We start from the raw sequence: 18,149 nt of genomic DNA, 5'->3' as shown, positions 1-18,149 counted from the left end.
TGCCAGACGCTGGATCTTCTGGGAATAACACTCCAGTCCAAATGAGGGGCACTAGCTGTTCCCACTTGTGCATTGCAGAAACTCAAGCAGTACGCTTTCCCCACAAAACCTTGATTGCCTAACTGTGGGCGTGTCTACACGGCAGTCAGAGGTGTGACAGCAGCACCTGTAACCATACCTGAGCTAGCTTTGATCAAGCCAGCTCCAAGAACAGTAGCAGGGAAGCCATGGCAGCATAGGCAGACACTCAGGGTCCTGGGTGGGCTTGGACAACCTGGGCGGCTGCCCTTGCTGCTGCAGCTTTGCTGTTGCTGTTCTTGGCAGTAGCTAGATCAAAGCTAGCTGGGGGGCGTCAACGTGTGCTGAGCTCACATTGCTGACTGCAGCGCAGCCCCAACATGCGAAGCTGGAGCCCCTTATGCGGGGAAGATCAGCCAGAGATACCCCAGAAGAGCAGATAACGGCCACATGCCTCTCTGAAGCTGGCTAGACCCCAGCTAGAGCAAGAACATCCCCTTCCTTGGTCCCCCTTCTGCCATTGACAATATCACACCCACAAGGCAGTGCTGAATCTGCCTGTAGACCTCAAAGGAATGTGTCATTTTTGTTTCGATATAAGTGAGCCCAATTCGGGCAAAATCAATCCAAGCAAGCTATCCAGTGACATCATGAGCCAGCTGATGTGGGGATTGGTACTGGCACCTTTCACCTCTCCACCTCCTGGCCCAAATCAGCCGTGAGTATAAGTCATCGTTCTGTGAAGGCTGGCCGGTGGCCTTTGTGAAATGAGTTGGATGATCTCAGTCTCGTGCCCTTGTGTCCAAGTCACTCAGAACACCCCCCTGACTGGCCTTCTTCATGGCATTCTCAGCAGCAGAGGTCAAGGGAGCTCTGGAGACGGAACGATTTCTAGAAGCGGCTGCTCCAGGTCAGGACTGAGACACACTGGCCAGGCATCATGTGACATTTGCACCGTCGCTCTCCAAGACGCACTGATCCTATGGATTAGCACAATAACTCACCACCTGGCCTCTGCTATCAATCTGAACTTTCCTGAGCGCTAAATTCAGTGTTAAGCACACAGCCAAGCTGTGGTCCTCATTTATAAAGTGGTTTCTTTTGCAAGCTTCCCAAGGTTGTCATTATTTATTATGTGTTAAGCACAAACAGCGTGTTTCATGGTGCACAAAAAGGACACTGCAGGCGCTCTGCTGAAATGGAATATCAAACGTAAGAGCCTTCCCTTCCTAATCACACACCGCTGCTCGTGTTAAAACACAATAATGTGGGAGTTTCCCTCAGCTCTGGGGCTAAAGATTTCCAGACTGAAGGGCTGCTGTGGCCAGTGGCTGCTTTGTCTGTGGCAGAAGAAAGGTCTTAAGAGCTGAGAAACTTGACAGCAATGTAGGAAACAGGGAGATATGACAACACCACAATCTGGACACACTAGTGAAGCCTGGGTGGTTCGTTTTTCCCCCCGTTCTTCTCCATGGTTGCATGGACCCCAGAGACCTCCATACATGCTAAAAATAGTCCTTTTCAAAGTGCACTGGAGAAACAGGGTCATAGCTGGCAAATCTCTTATTCAAAATAATTTACACGCAAACATAGACTCCCCTGAACCTACCCATTGAGTGCTGGGCAACCCATTTATGGCTGGGGTGTTACCTGTGTTGTGTCTAAACTACCTACCCCCTGAGTAGCTAAGCTTCAGACAAAAATCATCAAAATGTAGGGCTGGAACGAACCTCAAGCACTGAGGCCTGACCAAGTAAACCTAGACCATCCCTGGCAGGGGTTTGTCCAGCCTGTTCTTTAAAACCTCCAGTGGTGGGGATTCCACAGCCTCCCTTGGAAGCCTGTGCCAGAGCTTAACTACACTTCTCATTATGTTCAAGATTAGGAAAATCTTTCTAAGTCTCCCATGCTGCAGATTGTCCTACTTTCAGTGGACATGGAGAACAACCGATCACTGTCCTCTTTATAACAGCCCAGTCTTCAGATATCAGATCCTCCCTCGGTCTTCTTTTCTCAAGACTAAATGTGTCCAGTTTTTTTAACCTTTCCTCACAGCTCAAGTTTTCTAAACCTTTGATCATTTTTGTTACTCTTCTCTGGACTTTCTCCAATTTATCCACACCTTTCCAGTGTGGAGTGGTACCCAGAACTGGACACAGCACTCCAGCTGAGGCCTAACCAGGGCCGAGTAGAGGGGGACCGTTACCGCCCGTGTCTTACACGCAACACTCCTGTTAACACACGCTAGGATGATATTAGCCTTTTTTTGCAGCTGCAGCACAATGTTGACTCCTATTTAATTTGTGAGCCACTGTAACCCCGCAGATCCTCTCAGCAGTACTACTGCCTAGCCAGCTAGACCCTGCTTTGTAGCTGTGCATTTGATTTTTCCTCTCTGAGTTAATTAATCGAAGACCACAGAGGATTATGGGGCTACAGATGGGTACCACTGTTTCCCAGCAAGAATTACTGAACTTCAAACCCTCACTGGGACCATGCAGGGCCAGATTTTCACGAGCACTTAGCACTCAGCCTCTCCCACTGAGAGCAACAGGGAGCACTGAGCTCCTGGGGAAATCTCGCCCATGAATGCGACGGGAATACGCTGCTGGTGATGGCTATCTGGGCACTGCTAAGCTCTCTCTGCCCGCTCTCTTCCTTGCCACGAGGTGTCTCCTGCCTCAGGCACCTACAAGTCCTTTCTCCAAAGCCATATGCTGCCAGGAGTGTAGATTCATAGTTTTCAAGGCCAGAAGGGACCATTGTGATCATCCAGTCTGATCTTCTTGCACGGCCTGGGGCAGAGAACTCCATGCAGAGATTCCTACCTCCTCCGTATCTGCTCATAGGCAGAACACGCGTCTAACCTCAAAACGTGTTCTCCTTGCTTGCTCCAGCACCAGCTCTCACCCTCATCTAGACACGCACCAAGGGCTGTGCAGAAAGGAAGTGAAAGCGTGAAAGCCCAGCAAGAGACTTTGCCGCCAGCTGGCACCAGGTGTGCCCAGCTGGTGAGTGAAGGGCAGGCTCGAGTTCCATGCCAAACGGCCAACAAGCCCAGTCTGTCTTAATCTCAGCTGTTTGGCTAATTAACCAGATATAGAAACTCATCAGTGCAATTGTGCTTGACTATCCCACGGGACTGACTCAGTACTGTAAGGTAAATTAAACTGCCCGGGCTGTTCTTTGAGACTGGTAACCGTTAGACTCTTTGTTAATTGCACCAAGACAACAACTCCAGTTTAAACCTCTATGTTTAGTCCAGGAAAAAAAGATACATTCTGCTTGAGAGTTAAGCCACTGTATCTGTCCGATTACTACATTACAGATGAAGGTAACACACCAATGCCATCAGCTGTAGCCTTGGGAGCTGTGGTTGTACTTATGTGCACTTGGAAATTAAGATAAAAAATAACTCATGGAAAATAACAGAGCCATAAATACTCTGGATTTATTTACTGAGCATGATGTGCATCATTTAGTTGCTCTAGCAGAAATGATTACTGTAAGCTCATCTCTATCTTCCCAATATCAGCCTCATGTGTGAATGGCTTCCATATGTGCGGCAAGCAACAAGCAGCTGGCAACTGGAACTAGTCTTTCTCTGGGATCCAAATTTTATAAATGCAAAACTAAAATAATAAACAAATGTCATCTAGTAGTTTTTGGGGGATGTGGCAAGAGTATGATAAATCAGGGCTCTCATAACATACTCGGTACTTTTTGGAAGTGTATTTAAATCTATTTATTTATTTATTTATTTAGATGTTCCATTTATACAGTGCACATGTATCTCTGTAATTCCAGGAACACAAAAATAGCTTTAATAACACTCATCATAATAATGCTGTGTTACCCCTTTTAACCCAGGCCAGCAGCCAATATGCAGGGCCTTGTGGGTGGTTTCTGTTTAGAGGAGAGTTTGCTGGTGGAGTCAGGTATCTCTTTGAGGCAATCCAGGGCATTCACAAAGAACGTACACAGTACTGTTTCCTGGAATGCAGCAGGCATCAAACAGGAGATAGTTTCTTTCCTTGCAGTTCCAAGCCTCTGTCCAGCCAAAAGCTCTCTGTCTGTCTTAGCTTTTTTCTTGGGGTCATGCTACCAATGCTTCTCTGGTTGTCTCTAAGGCTTCCTTGCTGCCTTCTCTGTCTGCTTCTGTGGAGTTTTGCCCCTTCTCTCTCACACCCAGCCCCCTGTGTTTGTATTCAGGCTTGAGGGGAAAACCCCTCAGACCACATGGTTCAGCTCCTACTCCAGCCTTGCATGTGGCCTCTGTCTTGGACGGTGGCTCCTATAGCTTCAGCTATTTATTCTATAAAGGAGCAAAATTTTTTCTGACATTTATCCGGAATCACAGGTGACTGGCATGCCCACCAGTTTCCACAAGGTTCCTCCCAGCCCCTCGGGTAACACCTGCATCTCCAGTGATTAGGTCTAAGCTTCCTAGTTTGGCCTTAGATAACTTCACCCCAGTATCTGCAGTACTTCTGTAGTCTGAGTCCTGCAAATACTGAAGTAACTATCTCTAGCTCCTCCACATTTCCCCAGCCACATTTACCCTGTCCTAGCCAGACTGAGTTAAAGCCAGCTAGCTGTCTTCCAAACCCCAATCTGAACCAGACCCCTGGAAAGCCACATGAGAGGAGCATCTGGGTCCGATCAAACAGAGCTGTAGCACGAGTGCAGCATTACGATGGTGGCATTGGATCCCGGCCTGCTTCGCAGAGCACACAGCGTTTGGGCTGGCAGGCCAGAACCTAGGGGCACCCTGCACAAAAGAACCTTGGGGCAGATGAGAGACCACCCAGAGGTACTGTGAGGATCCACTCCGAGAGAAAAGAAAACCACCATTTATCCTGCAACACAGCAACAGCAACACGGGGCCAGCAGAGATCTAAAGTCGCCATGGATGCTTGTAGCCCGATTCTCCATTGTTACCATGGCTTTAAGATGGTGTGACTCCATTGGCTTGGGCAATTGAGGAGACAACCCAGTCCTTGGTGTTTGTGCATCACCAGGAACATCAGCCGGTGACGCTGGTAATCTCTGCAACATGCCCCGGCTTAACACCAGGCTGAAAAGGGTCCATGGAAGCTACCTCCTCACAACTCCCTCAGGAAGGGCTAGTTCAAGAGAGGACAATAACGGGTTGTGAGGGTCAAGAGATGGAAGGACACGTTCTCAGCTAGTGAGAATTAGCACAGCTCCGTTGACTTCAGTGGAGTCGCTCCACTTTGCACCCACTGCAAATCTGATCTGGCTCTTGGAGCAAGGGCATTCAGTCGCTTTACAGTGCTTTCTACCCTTGTCTGTCCTCTTATCACACCCCTTTCTCGCCACCCCATTCATCATGTCCTTCCTTCTCTTTTCCTCCTGCTCTGTTCCTGGTCCCTTCTCTACCTCTCGTCAGTTTCTTTCATCTCCAGCATATTCTCAATGTTGCCTCTCTCCTCCTTTCACTGCTGCCTGCTACAACTCTTCCTCACCCAACTCCTCCACCTCTTACTCTCCATTACCAGTTCTGTTTCTCTTGTCCCCATTGTAGACAGATACCACCCCCACCCTCCCTTGATGGCCAGGACATTAAATCATCCATTCTCCTCTGCAATACTGCTGCCTTCATCCCTCCTTCAGGAACCTTTTCTCCTTCACTTCCGTTGTCTGTCTCTCTGACTCACATGACTTCAAGTCCCTTCAATTCCTTGCCTCCCCTTTGGATGGACACCATTGTATCTATTCAAATGCACTCATTCTTGACTCTTTCCACTGCCCTTGTCTATTACTTTTTCCTCTGCACACCACTAATCAGCACGTCTTTTAAAATCTGATTGGCTATCTGTCAATGAGTGAGCTAAGGTGGGGGAGGGGATATCTTTTATTGGACTAACTTCTGTCGGTGAGAGAGACAAGCTTCTGAGCCACACAGAGCTCTTCTTCAGAGCTGGGCAAGCTGCTCAGAGTGTCACAGCTAAATGCAAGGTGGAACAGATAGTGAAGCATAAGTAGTTAGCACATATTATAAGAGACCGTGCAAGGGGAAGTGGCCCCATAACACATCTGCAGTCACAGGACAACAAAGGGGAGTTAGCAGGTTACAGATTGTTGTAATAAACCATAAATCCAGCGTCTTTGTTAAGTTGATGATTTGTAAAGTCTAGCAAAGTTATGAATTTTGAAAGTGTTGTCTTTTGTCTTGTCTTTTGAAAGTGTTGTTCAGGTTTCCTTTGAGGATGAGGACTAAGAAGTCAGATTTGGAGTGATCCTGCTGTGAAAAGTGTTTGCTCACAGGTGGTTTTGTCTTTTATCATTTTTTTTCTGTGACTTCTTTCCAGAGCGCAGTGATTGTCTGGTTTTCCCCACATAGTTGTTATTGGAGCATTGAGAGCACTGGATGAGGTGCAGCACTGATAGGCTTGTGTTGGCATCTTGGAAGATGTGTTGTGGGGCGTATTGATCATTGTATCAGGAGAGGTATGTCTACAGGTTTTCATCTGTTGCTCTGGCAGGGCCTGGTGCCGCTTTGAGTTAGTGCATCCTGGTCTGAGAGGAGCTTGCTTCTGATGATGAGCTTGGAGAGGGTGGGGGGAGTTGTTTGAAGACCAGAAGAGTGAGCTGTCACTCAAACATTCCCTTCCTACCGCCAGCCAACATTTCCAATGAAATTCACACCCAAGTATCCAAATCTCAAGCATCTGCACTCACCCTCCAAAAAATAATCATAAGATTGGCTTTAAAATCATGAGATTATTTAACAAAATAACTTGCACTGTTGGAGGGTCCTGGTGTATGTGTCTTCTCATGTTTGAGCCATTGGGGAGAGCGGGCCACCCCCAATTAGAGTGTGCTCACTTCAGGTTCAAAATTCCAACTTACACATACACAAAACACACATGCAAAAATGCTGCCTCTCTACTGGCTGCTAGGCTCAGCCTTCCACTTGCCCTCTCCTAATCCCCTCTGCCATTCTGCCCTTCATTCCCCAAGTCTCATGCTCTCTCCATGCTCCTTCACAGTCGCTTGTCTCTCACTTGCCCCTAACTTCACCTGCCCCTTTATTTCCCCTCCTTTCCTCTGACACTTCCCTGGGCTGCACCCATCCCTCTCCTGGACCCTATATTCCCCTCAAGCTCATTAGTATTCCTTCTGCAAATCCCAGTTCTCCTGTCCCCTCATAGTGTCCTATCCAGTTTCCCAACCATGGAGCTTAGAGGGCAGCCATCTTCCTTGAGGGCAGCCTGGCTTCGGTCCCCATGGAAACAATGGGAGATAGTGGCCATCTTTACTAGGAGAGCTTTACGGTCACCTCCAAATACTGTTGTGAAATATTGATCACCTCAGCGAAAGCAGCCTGTGGCTCCAGCCCTATGGAAAGCCATGGGCGATGGAAGCCATTATGAGGTAGGGGGAATATTGCGAGAGAAGCCCCCAAATCATGAATGTCTTTAAAATGAAACCTTCCTGTCACGCGACACGTGTGTTGAAGGCTGTGTGGGTCTCTTTTGGATTTTGTACTTTTTCTTTGTATTTTGTGATTATTTAAAAACTTTTCAACAGAACATACGCAGGCCCCAGAAGGAAACGTACAAAAATGCATGCGTCCCTTCGAGGGGGCTGGACACCAGTGAGCTAGCGGGGTAACCAGACGTAGAGAGAGTGTGAACGATGCTTCTGCCATGGTGTTCAGGGCAGCACTAGGTTCTAGTCCATGTAATGCACCTGTTGAGCATCCCTTTGGGTTCCCATGTGCAGAAAGTGACCAAAGCAGGCACATTCTCCCAGAGCAGAGAGCTCCCTGACTGTCTTTGTCTGACAGCTTGAAAACATCTAGCCAGAGCACAAGCCATGTGAAGCCTTCCAGCTCTCCTGAAAAGGTGACACACTGTTAATGATAAACTCATTACCCCTTCTACTCCCATCCATGTATATGGCCCCAGATCTCAGGAATCTCTTTGTTTTACTGGAGTGAGTTTAAAAGCAAGCATAGTTAGCTAGCCATTGTCATCCAGGAGGCAGAAGTCATCAGTTGTCTATTAACTCGGACTAAAGAGCAGAATAACTTGTATGAAACTCCTCTGTCCCCCCCGTGAAAGAGGGTTATAGTCTTGTGCAGCCTGTGGGACGGACCCCAGCCACTGCAGCTGCTGCTACTGATGGTCTGGCAACAAGAGAGCTCTTCTGGGGAATATTGTGTGTACACGGTGGCTGTGCTTTGGAGTCAGCAAGTCTGGAATCCCAGCAGCCGGAGGAAGTCATTCCCACTCCTTCGGGGAAGTCAGCATCGCAGCTGTGCAGAGCTAGTCTGCTGTTTGTCTGGAGAACTGAACATGTGAACTGCTCTATAAATATTAGTCGTGGTGTTGATTTTTCCTGGACGGGAAGAAGAGAAAAGCTGCCTGAGGACAGAAGGAAGCAACACAGACTAGAGCTGTTCTGAGCCCAGGTGTCTGATCAGAAAGTAGAGACAGCTCTTCATGGGAGAGAGGAGAGAGGGTTGGTGAAAGAAACCAAGGAAATCAAAAATGAGAGCGCTAAGCTGCCGAGATGCTGGAGAAAGGGACGGGGGGATGCACTTGGGACTGAGCTGAAAGGCATCCAGGTTAATTCAAGGAAAAGAGACACTTTGGGCCAGGACCTGCCAGCAACGTGACATCCCTACACGGTGCTCTCAAGCCAGTGGATCCAGTGGATGATTCCCCTGGCATAAGGGGATGCTCCAGAGACAGCTCCCGTAGTGGCTACGTTCCCGTCCTGCCCTTTCCCAGCCCTGACGCACCTTCCCCCATCTTTGCTGTGGAGGCACAAAAGGCACAGAGCTGGATTCCTCAGCTGTTAAAGGGCTCGTTAAAGTCCCTTTGGGCCACTGTGGCATTGCAAAGGGACCTTAACCAGAACCCAGGATCTGGTTCCTTTTATTGACACTGGGGAAAGGACCCTTAAAAGAGTTTCTTTCACTCATCTTAGAAACTTGAAAGGGAATAGGAACTGCCCAAGGTCCTTTCCACCCTGTTCCTGTTAAGTAAACCCAACACATTTCAGTACACTTCCACGAGCCAAGTAAAACAGATTTTAAAAATTCCACATGACACCATGCAGGAAGAGAGTTTATAGAACAGTACATTTCCCTGAAGGGCTCATAATTAGACTAATAAATGACATGATTTTATTGACCTGGGTCCTTCTATGTGCTGCATTAACGTGTCAGCAGTAGCCACTCTGGAATTTGTCCATTTTAACTCCATTTTTTACACAAATAAGCAAGTGCAGAGTAAAAGGCAGGATTCATAGAATAGAATCAGAGAATCATATGACTGGAAGGGACCTCAAGAGGTCTTCTAGTCCAGTCCCTGGCACTGAAGGTACAGGAATGGTTTGCATAGCAGACAGTTTGAAATGCTCATGCAAAATACTGATAACAGTATTTTAAACAATAAACAGCCCATGATTAATGGAGGAAGTTCCTTTGCCTAGAAACCTGGACCCTGCAGGCCCCACATACACACAACTTTTACTGAACTCAGTGGGAATTCCACATGCTGAGGTCATGCAAGACTGAGCCACCAGTGATTATTAACTCAGTTTCTAAAACAACAAGCATTGACAATAGCTAACTGTGCGCAGAGCACAGAGCATGCCGTGCTTCAAGTGTTTACCTTACAAAAGTGGAAAATAGCAAATCTAAATCAACCAAACGGAGAGAGAACAGATCCTGTCACTTAATCTTTAGAACCTCCTGTATTCTATGTCTCGTTTGCGATGCGTATTACTTCTGGGATAAATTAAAACAAGTCCAAGATATAAACAATGGGGTTTCCTTTGATAGTTGTTTAGTGCAAAAATGTTCAAGACCAAGGAAAGGAAAGGAAGAGAAGAGATCCCGTAATTGTACAATTACAATAGTTCCAGAAAATTCTGTTTGTTTGACAGAAAGAATGACACACTGGATTAGATTCATCCCTGGTGCAATTCCACTGAAGTCAATGAAACTACATCAGAGAAGAATTTGGCCCCTTATTTTTATGGCCTTTCCTCAACAGCCCCCGTCGGGGAGAGAACTCACATGGATGCAGGTCCTGATCGCAGAGGAATTTGAATCCTTCCTCTATATAAGGAGCATAGTTCCTGTCAACAGATAATTTTGAACCAGACACATAAATGAAACCAAGATTAATGTGCCTGTGAAAATAACACATTTAAATAGTCATAGGTGCAAAATCATCTAAAAAATAACTGACCGATCTGACACAAACCTTGGGCTCGTGGGGTTTGAGCATTTTAGAAGACAGAGAACTAAGACACATGCAAGTTTAATGTAGCTCCTCTCCTGCTTGACTTTACCTCCTAAGAGCCCCATGATAGCTCGTGTGTACTGAGTAATATGGCCATGGACCCTTTCAGTGCCGTGATGGTGGGGCACACACATTTCCCACAAGCCCTTATTGCTCTGGGCCCAGGGTATAAACAGCCTTTCCCTACAAACAATTCCCAGCTTCTCTCTTTCCACCAGACATGGCAGGCTAGGAACTGCTCCCCTCTTTCTCTGTGCAGGGCAGTGTGTGCCGCCATTTTCCTATGCACAGCTACTGCATATAGATAGTGTCACGTGGCCTTCGTTTTGTTTTCTTACAACGTCACCTTGAACTGTAGAGATTATGCCTGTTCTGACCTTCTGGCAGACCTGACACTGAAAATGCAAGAGTTGAAGGCGGCAGAGTGAAAGGAGTTGGTCTCTCGCTATTCTTTCAGTGTGTTTGCCAAACACTTCCCAGTCCAAGCTGAGTAGCACTGGGCAAAGAGACACGCCAGCCACCAGCTCCATTTCGGATGTTGGTAGAAGATTTTTTCCGCAAACGTTAGATGCCAGCCAAACTTTAACGGCCCCAAGTGAGTCACATTTTGCTTCAGAGGTTTGGCTGAGCAGGACACTGTGGCTAGCAAGCTAAGCCCTTGGATTGTGGTTCCTTCGGGGGAAACCAGAGCCAATGCAGAGAGATCGTTTCTGCAGCGGCAGAATCGTTTCCATCTGACGCTTTCATAGGCCAAAAAGTGTTAAAGGTTAGGATTTGAAAGGAAATTTTCTTCCCAGCACAGTCCTAGTTCCTGCGATGTGTTGAGCAGTTCAGGCAAATTTCTTGATCTGACAAAAACTTCCCAAGTTCTCCAGCCAGAATGAAGTGATTCCCCTGGTCTGGTGAGACAACACAGCACGGCGCTTTCGTCTCCCCATAGCTGCACCTGGGTGCCCCGAGATAGCCGGAACCTGCTTACAACTCTCCAGGGTGGGGACCCTTACGCTAGTCCTGGGGAGTCTCTGACAAGTCCCATAGCCTGCTTGCCCTCGGGAAACCAAAGGATGCACCTCAGCCAAATTTAGAGGCCGCAGGTCCAGGCTCAGTGTTCCACTTTGGAAGCATAGAGGGGCCATGTAAGTGATGGAACCAGCCCCAAAGAAGAATCTGATCTCCCCTCCTAGCGTGGGTTTGTTTTGGATCTCCTGGCAGATCAGGCAATGTTTACAGTTAGCTCTCCAGGGGAGAACCTCTGGTCTGGGAGAGATGGTTAAAATGGACATTAGCCCATGTAGAAGCAACTCCACAGTCTAACAAACATCCCTCAGGCTAGACTGTGGAGCTAGTAACTTCTCTGGAGGCTGTAAATATCCCATCGGCTAAGGATGACCACATTTTAAAACCAAAGCAATAGCTAATGGTGGGTCTGAATCTGCCACCCTTGCTCATGCTGATCACAAGCAGTCCCATTGATTTTAATGGGACTGTTTGTGGAGTAAGGTATCACCGCCTAAGGGCCAAATTCTCTGCTGGTGTAATTCAGCACAGCTCCATTGACCTCACTGGTGTTACTTCAGCTGTCCAACTTCTGAGAATCTGGCCCACTGTGAGCCAGAGTGGCAGAATCAGGCTCTAAAATAGCAAATGAACACGAGCAAAAGCCACGGCTTTCAAGCGATATCGCTCCTGAGAGAGCCCTGAAGATGGGACAGCTGTAGAAAATGTTGCTCTGGTCTCTTGGCTAGTGTGATTGGGCAAACGGCCGTGTCTTCCAGTGGGGAGGCCCTGGCTGGGAAGAGGAGTTGGACATGACTCTCCCCGTGAGGAGGAGATAGTGTCCTCAGAGCTGGCTGGAGTCTTCGTCTGTCCATGAGAGCAGGGGTTCCAGTGAACATCTGTCATTAAAAACCCCACGGTTTTCAGGTCTGGGTGCTAGTTTGTGCCGGTTCCCCATTTTCTGATGAATGCTGAGAAAATACATGGCCTACCATGCAACAGGTATTTGGATTGGCATCAGTTAATTTGCACTAGTGTTGTCTGACAGCGGGGATGTCTGTCAGGATGCCACCGTCATCATGTCTTCACCAGTCCCAACAGTTACCCAAAATATTTGTTAATAGGGTTAGTCGCTCGGTACCACGGACCCCTCCTTTTCTTCTTCCCTCCAAACGCACACATGCAATTCATGTGACCTGAGCTGTTCTTGGAGATTTCAGACTGTGGTCTTCTGAGCTACAGGTGAGTCTTTGTTGCTCTGGGACTCCTGTTGCATTGGATAGTCCGCTTGCCTCAGTGAGGCCTCAGATTGGAGTTTAAGAAAGCATCACACCACACTCTGCATTCAGCGGCGTATTAACGCCGAGGCCGACGAGGCCTAGGCCTAGCGTGGCAAATTTGCAGGAGCAGCAAATTTATAATAGCAGCCAGAGGCTGCTTTCCCTGGTGCCGGTTTGTGCCCTCCGATCCCGGCCCTGCCCCAACTCCACCCCTTCCCCGCCCCCTCCCTGCCCCTATTGGTCCCCTTCCCCAAATCCCCACCCTAGCCCCGCCTCCTCTCCTGAGCGTGTTGCATTCCCCCTCTTCCCCCCTCCTTCGCGAAGCTGTTTCGCGCACCAGCACTGGCAGGGAGCGGGGAGAAGCAGGACCCGGCGGCGTGCTCAGGGGAGGAGGCGGAGGTGAGCGGGTGGAGGTGAGCGGGTGGGGGTGGGGGTGGGGGGCGCGGCAATTATTTCTGGGCCTAGGGGCAGCAAAATCATTAATCCGCCACTGTCCGCATTCTGCAAAGGGCAGGAGTTTCACTAAGTCCCCCACATTAAGCCATACAGGATCCTTAACGGGCCCATTCATTGTATGTTTACTGGAGATCAGACCTCTTTTATCGACCATATTTTTCATGAGCTCCTTTCCACTGCTGTCCAGTGCTCTGAACTGAGTAACGATTTCTCTACCAGGATGGGAGCCCAGTGCCCTGTGGAACCAGAGCAGAAGGCGCTTAAAGAGAAAAACAGTCATTGCAAGTCTTACCAGGAGCTCTAGAATCCTATGCAGTTTGAACCAGCTACAGAGACTTCCAGGATCTCACTCTGCTGAGCCAGGTTGGGTCGGTAACAAAAGGGCTGTGGATCTGCTACTGGCGCAGTGCCTGTTATAACACAGATAGGGTAACCATTAAACTAACAGTCGTACTTTCTGTTCCATCCGGGTCCTTGCGCTGCACCCGTTACCAGAGTAGCTGAGCACTTCCAGAAGAAGATTATCGGCATGATTAGCATCTGCAAGGCCTGGGTCACTCCTTTGCCCTTCCTCTTTCCAGGGAAATAATTACGTGAGATTTGTTCTCTATTTTATTTATTGTTTATTTTTTGCCTGCTGTGCTCTGAGGTTTGATTAGCAAAGGCAGGTGGAAGAACAGTGCTTTGGGGTTGGAATGGCAGGTGGTGAGGTTTGAGGTCATTCATAGATCCTGCAGGGTTCGCTCTTCAGCCTTAGCATGACCCCATGGAAAGCTTTGTCTCCTGCACAAGTGTGGCACTTATGTGCATCCTGCCAGTCAGTCAGGCCCTCGTCCTCAGTGGGAGTGAGTCAGTGTAGCTCCATTAATCCAGATACAATGATTCACACCAACTGAGAGTCGGCCCTTGGAGTTTAGAAAGGGCCTTGTGCTGATTTAGGGAAAAACGCAAAATTATAAACAAAAGCAAAACTCTAGTAACAGTCCATAAATGCAAGTGAAATGGCTCTCCACTACTCAGAAATTGGAGTCACTGTTTATATTGAAAATGGGATCCCTCTGCGTTAGTACCATGGGCATGATCCAAAAGCCATTACAATCAATGGAGAGACTCCTGGTAACTTGAGCAGGCTTTATACTGGACTCAGGACCTCACTTGTGGGTGTTTTCCAAGGGATGCTGTAAAATCACAAACTCCTTTAAGTCACATTCCAATTTTAAATAATAGGCCTTGGGTCTATCTGGGAGCCCTTGGATCTGACTGCAGTCCCCTGGCAGCATTAGTTGTTCCTGTGTATACGGCACCCAGAGACAGCCAGCAGGGCTTTTGTTAGGTGTATTTCACAGGAAATATCCTTTCTTAAGCCTGTTAGTTTATTTTGATTGTAAAGCTTTTCAGCAACTTCATGGTGTACCTCTTGGCTGAATCACAAAATAGTAATTCCATGGAGACCAAGAAGATCTCATAGACTTACAAAGGGACTTAATAAAAAGAGATAAAGCCAAGACGCTTTCAAACACATGCTTTGGTGCTTGGAAAGAAGTGTTCTCCATTGTTTCTTACCCTCTGAGGCTATAGCCAGTATTAAGAAGACTCTGTGGGCACCTGTGATGGTAAGTGATAACAAGCTTGTTTTTAATTCCTGTGTCATGAAAGAAAACGAACAGGTGTGCTAAGTGGCTCCTAATTAATGGATTGAGGTAGACAGGAACACAGTGAAAACCCATGTTTTTCCATGAAATCGTGTTAATGAATACTAGAGTATCTGGATAGCCCAGCAACTCACTACATTAGCTGTTGCCTGATCTATTGGTTAGGGATTGTTTGGAGTTTCCAACGTTACATTCCGTGGCTTGGCAGGATTCATTTGTCTCAAGCTGAGCCACAGTATGGCAGCTAGTTTGGGAGAGAGGCCCCCGGTGTATGCAGGAGAGAGACACGCGCTTAAGGGAGACCTTTTGAATGTGCAATGGTTTTATTAGTGCAGTCAGCAGTATCACAAACGCTACAGCGCAGCGAAGCAGAGATAATCCAGGCATCCAGAACTTGTGTACACACACTGTCCTATGGGGGGAGCCCCATAACAGGCAAGACGATCCACAAGTGGTCCTTGGCCTTACAGGTTCCAGGAAATCTCCCAGGAGTGTGTGGGCCAAGTGCCACCTTTAATCAGAGGTCAGCTAATGCCCACTATGCCTAATGCATATACTGTGGGAGTTCAGCCCCTTTTCTTTATGTGTATTTCCTCACTCTACTAATGTCAGGGTGTCCCTCTCCCACAGGCTAACAGGCATTTTTACTTCAAGCTTATTAGCATATACATAAATTAGTTACCATGGCATTCTTTTGTCTGGACATCTGCTAATGCACCTAACTTAAAATATCTAAAGCTGGTACAAACGGGCATCTTGCAGTTACCTGTCAGCAGTTTGGCAACACTTGCTTATAACACCATTCTGTCTTGTGTTATGTGACCATTTACTTGTTAGTTGCTTATGTTAAGTCTTTAGGCCTTGGGCCTTAGTTAGTTTTGCTAAACTATTATCTTTACAGGCTTGAGACCCGTAGGCTTTTGCATTACTGCGTTAATAAATACCTATACTTTGTTTAGCATATGCCCATATATCTGTAGCAACATAGCAGGTTACATAGCCCACCAGGATCTTGAGCTGAATGTTCTTCGGTAAATGGAATTATTATTTATTCTTAATTACTGTTCATTCTTAATTATTCTTATTATTAATTCTTAACTACTGCTAGTAGTAGTATTATGGTCTTGTCCAAGAGTGTCTATATGGAAATGTAAACCCTGGGTTAGTGGGACTTGACTCTGCAGACCCTGGGTTTGGATGGGGTCACGCATCCATCATCATTGGAGACCCTAGGTTTACAATTCCTCCAGCATCCACACCACAGTACACAAACCCAAGTCAAACCACCATATCCCCAGCTTCCTAGTACCCACCTGTTGTAGTTATTGGACCTACAAAGTTACCCTAAGCTCAATTGTAAAAAGTATGTGAAAGATAATAAGATGTTACAATAACCATGAAAAATAGGTCAAGTTGTTTATGAAGATGAATGTTGTAATGAGTCCATGAAAACCCAAAAAAGAAGCGGTATGAGTCTTAACAAAATGGCCTACTAATGTAAGTCAAGGACTGTTGTGCGGTCATATTTGGTAAACAAGAAAATATGGGAACAAAGTTACCTCTGCCAAGTTTGGCCTTATGGAAATGGATTTAATTGGAAGACAAAATAATGAGGATAAAATGTCACCCATTTTCCCTCCTTTTGGGGGTTCTTAAAAAGAGACTTGGGGGAAAAAATCATCCTCCCCGCAGCTCATCCCCTGGACCTGCCAGCCCTGCAACTCATCTTGACTCATCAGAAGGACTTTCTTCCTGACAGGAAGGCTAGCTGGCCTTGCTCTTCTACTGTGCTTTCATCTGTGAGGGGTGAAAGTCATCCCATTATCATGACATCCAGTCCTCAGCCTGTCAGTGGATGTAGCTAATTGCCATCACCACAAAGGCACATAAGATCCTGGGTTGTAGGACCTTCTCTTGTTGTGGTATTTTCTGCCCCACTGTTTCTTTCCTCCTATCCTATCTCATTTTCTTGGCTTTTCATTGAATCGTGAAGTCAACTGCATGGCATTCATCCAAACCTGCTATGTCTAAGGAGAGAGAATCCAAGCCGATGACAGCCCTGACCAGACAATAACTAACCAGAGTCTAAATAGCACATGTCATGGTTGACTTGCCAGCCAAAGCATCCACTCGTAACTAACCAGCAGCCCCGTGCTTCAGAAACATCAACAAAAGCCTCATTTCACACATCTTCTCTTTCCTGTCTCTCCTCCGCTTTGGGTCTGTCTGTTTCTGAAAAACAAGAGATGTGAAAGCCCTTCACTCCAAGACTCAGAGTACAATTAACCTTCTGATGAAAAGGAAGAACATTGTTCTGCAAATAAGATTCTGACATTTTGACTCCAGAAGGAGAAAGACTTTGATAAAGCCTGATTGTTTTGCATCATCACTCAACCACAGTTTCAATACAAATGTTTGTCTTCATGTCTTGTGTTTAATCTATAAACTTCCAATTTAAATAAATGCTTTTGAGTGTTTGCCACGTAACGGAATAAAAATGAAAAGCTCTGTTTAAAAATAACCCCAAGCCCATCTCTTATTGTTTAATGTTAGACAATAAAAGAGTTTATAAACACTTGAACTCTTTAAGCCTTTGAGGCTAATATCTACACTGGGATAAAAAACCCACAGCACCGTGTCTTAGAGGTCAACTGACTCAGACCTGCAGGGCTCAGGCTACGGGGCTAAACATAGCAGTGTAGACGTTCAGGCTCGGGCTGGAGCTTAGGGTCTGAGACCCTCCCGCTTGTGGGGTCCCTGAGAGCCTGGCTCCAGCCTGAGCCCAAACATCTACACTGCAACTTTATAGCCCTGTAGCTTGAGCCCTGTGAACCTGGGGCAGCCGCAGCCATGCCAGGGGTCTTGTGTTGCAAAGTAGCCGTACCCTAAGATCAATGTCTTTACCACACCTGCCAGCTGCGGCCGCTCTAGCCCCTGGTTCGTGGGGCGTCGGGGTACAACTTGACTGTCAACCCCGACCCGTTTCAGGAAGTTGTCACAGCCCACCAAGTTCCCAACACAACTCGCCGAGCTGTCTTTTGGGTCTGCGCGCTCCTGGCAACATACAGGAGTCACCATTTCAAGAGCTTCTCTTGCTTACGCTTTCACTCCTCTTTCAGCAAACGGGCAGTGCATCCAGGAGATGTTGGTGGACATTCTGGTGGCATTTTCTGACCTACCAAAGGTGCCTCATGGAGGAGGAGGACAACGATACAGACCTGGCAGACTCAGACTGGCTCGTGCTGTTCACGACTCTTGGTTTAGCCACCGGGGCCCCCTACATCAGCCGGCATCTCTGAGCAGGGCCACAAGCACAGACTGGTGGGAGCAGATCATCACACAGACCTACAGTGACAAGCAGTGGCTCCAGAACATTTGCAGAAAGAAAGCGATGTTTCTGGAGCTTTGTGAGCAGCTTGCCCCAGCCCTGCAGTGTCAAGACATGCAAATGAATCCAG

General features: G+C 47.3%; 1 long non-coding RNA gene across 1 annotated transcript in view; it reads right to left on the bottom strand.

Moving 5' to 3' along the window:
* LOC141984269 (uncharacterized) overlaps positions 1 to 13,427 on the bottom strand; it is a 30,763-nt gene extending 17,336 nt beyond the window's left edge. The window contains exon 1 of the long non-coding RNA XR_012638707.1: positions 13,332 to 13,427. This is a non-coding gene — a long non-coding RNA (uncharacterized LOC141984269). The remainder of the gene's footprint in view (positions 1 to 13,331) is intronic.
* Positions 13,428 to 18,149: the final 4,722 nt, after the last annotated feature.

This window comes from Natator depressus, chromosome 3 (genome assembly GCF_965152275.1).
Source record: "Natator depressus isolate rNatDep1 chromosome 3, rNatDep2.hap1, whole genome shotgun sequence".
NCBI lineage: Eukaryota > Metazoa > Chordata > Testudines > Cheloniidae > Natator > Natator depressus.
Note: the sequence above shows the minus strand (reverse complement) of the source record. Positions and strands in the feature narration are given on the sequence as shown.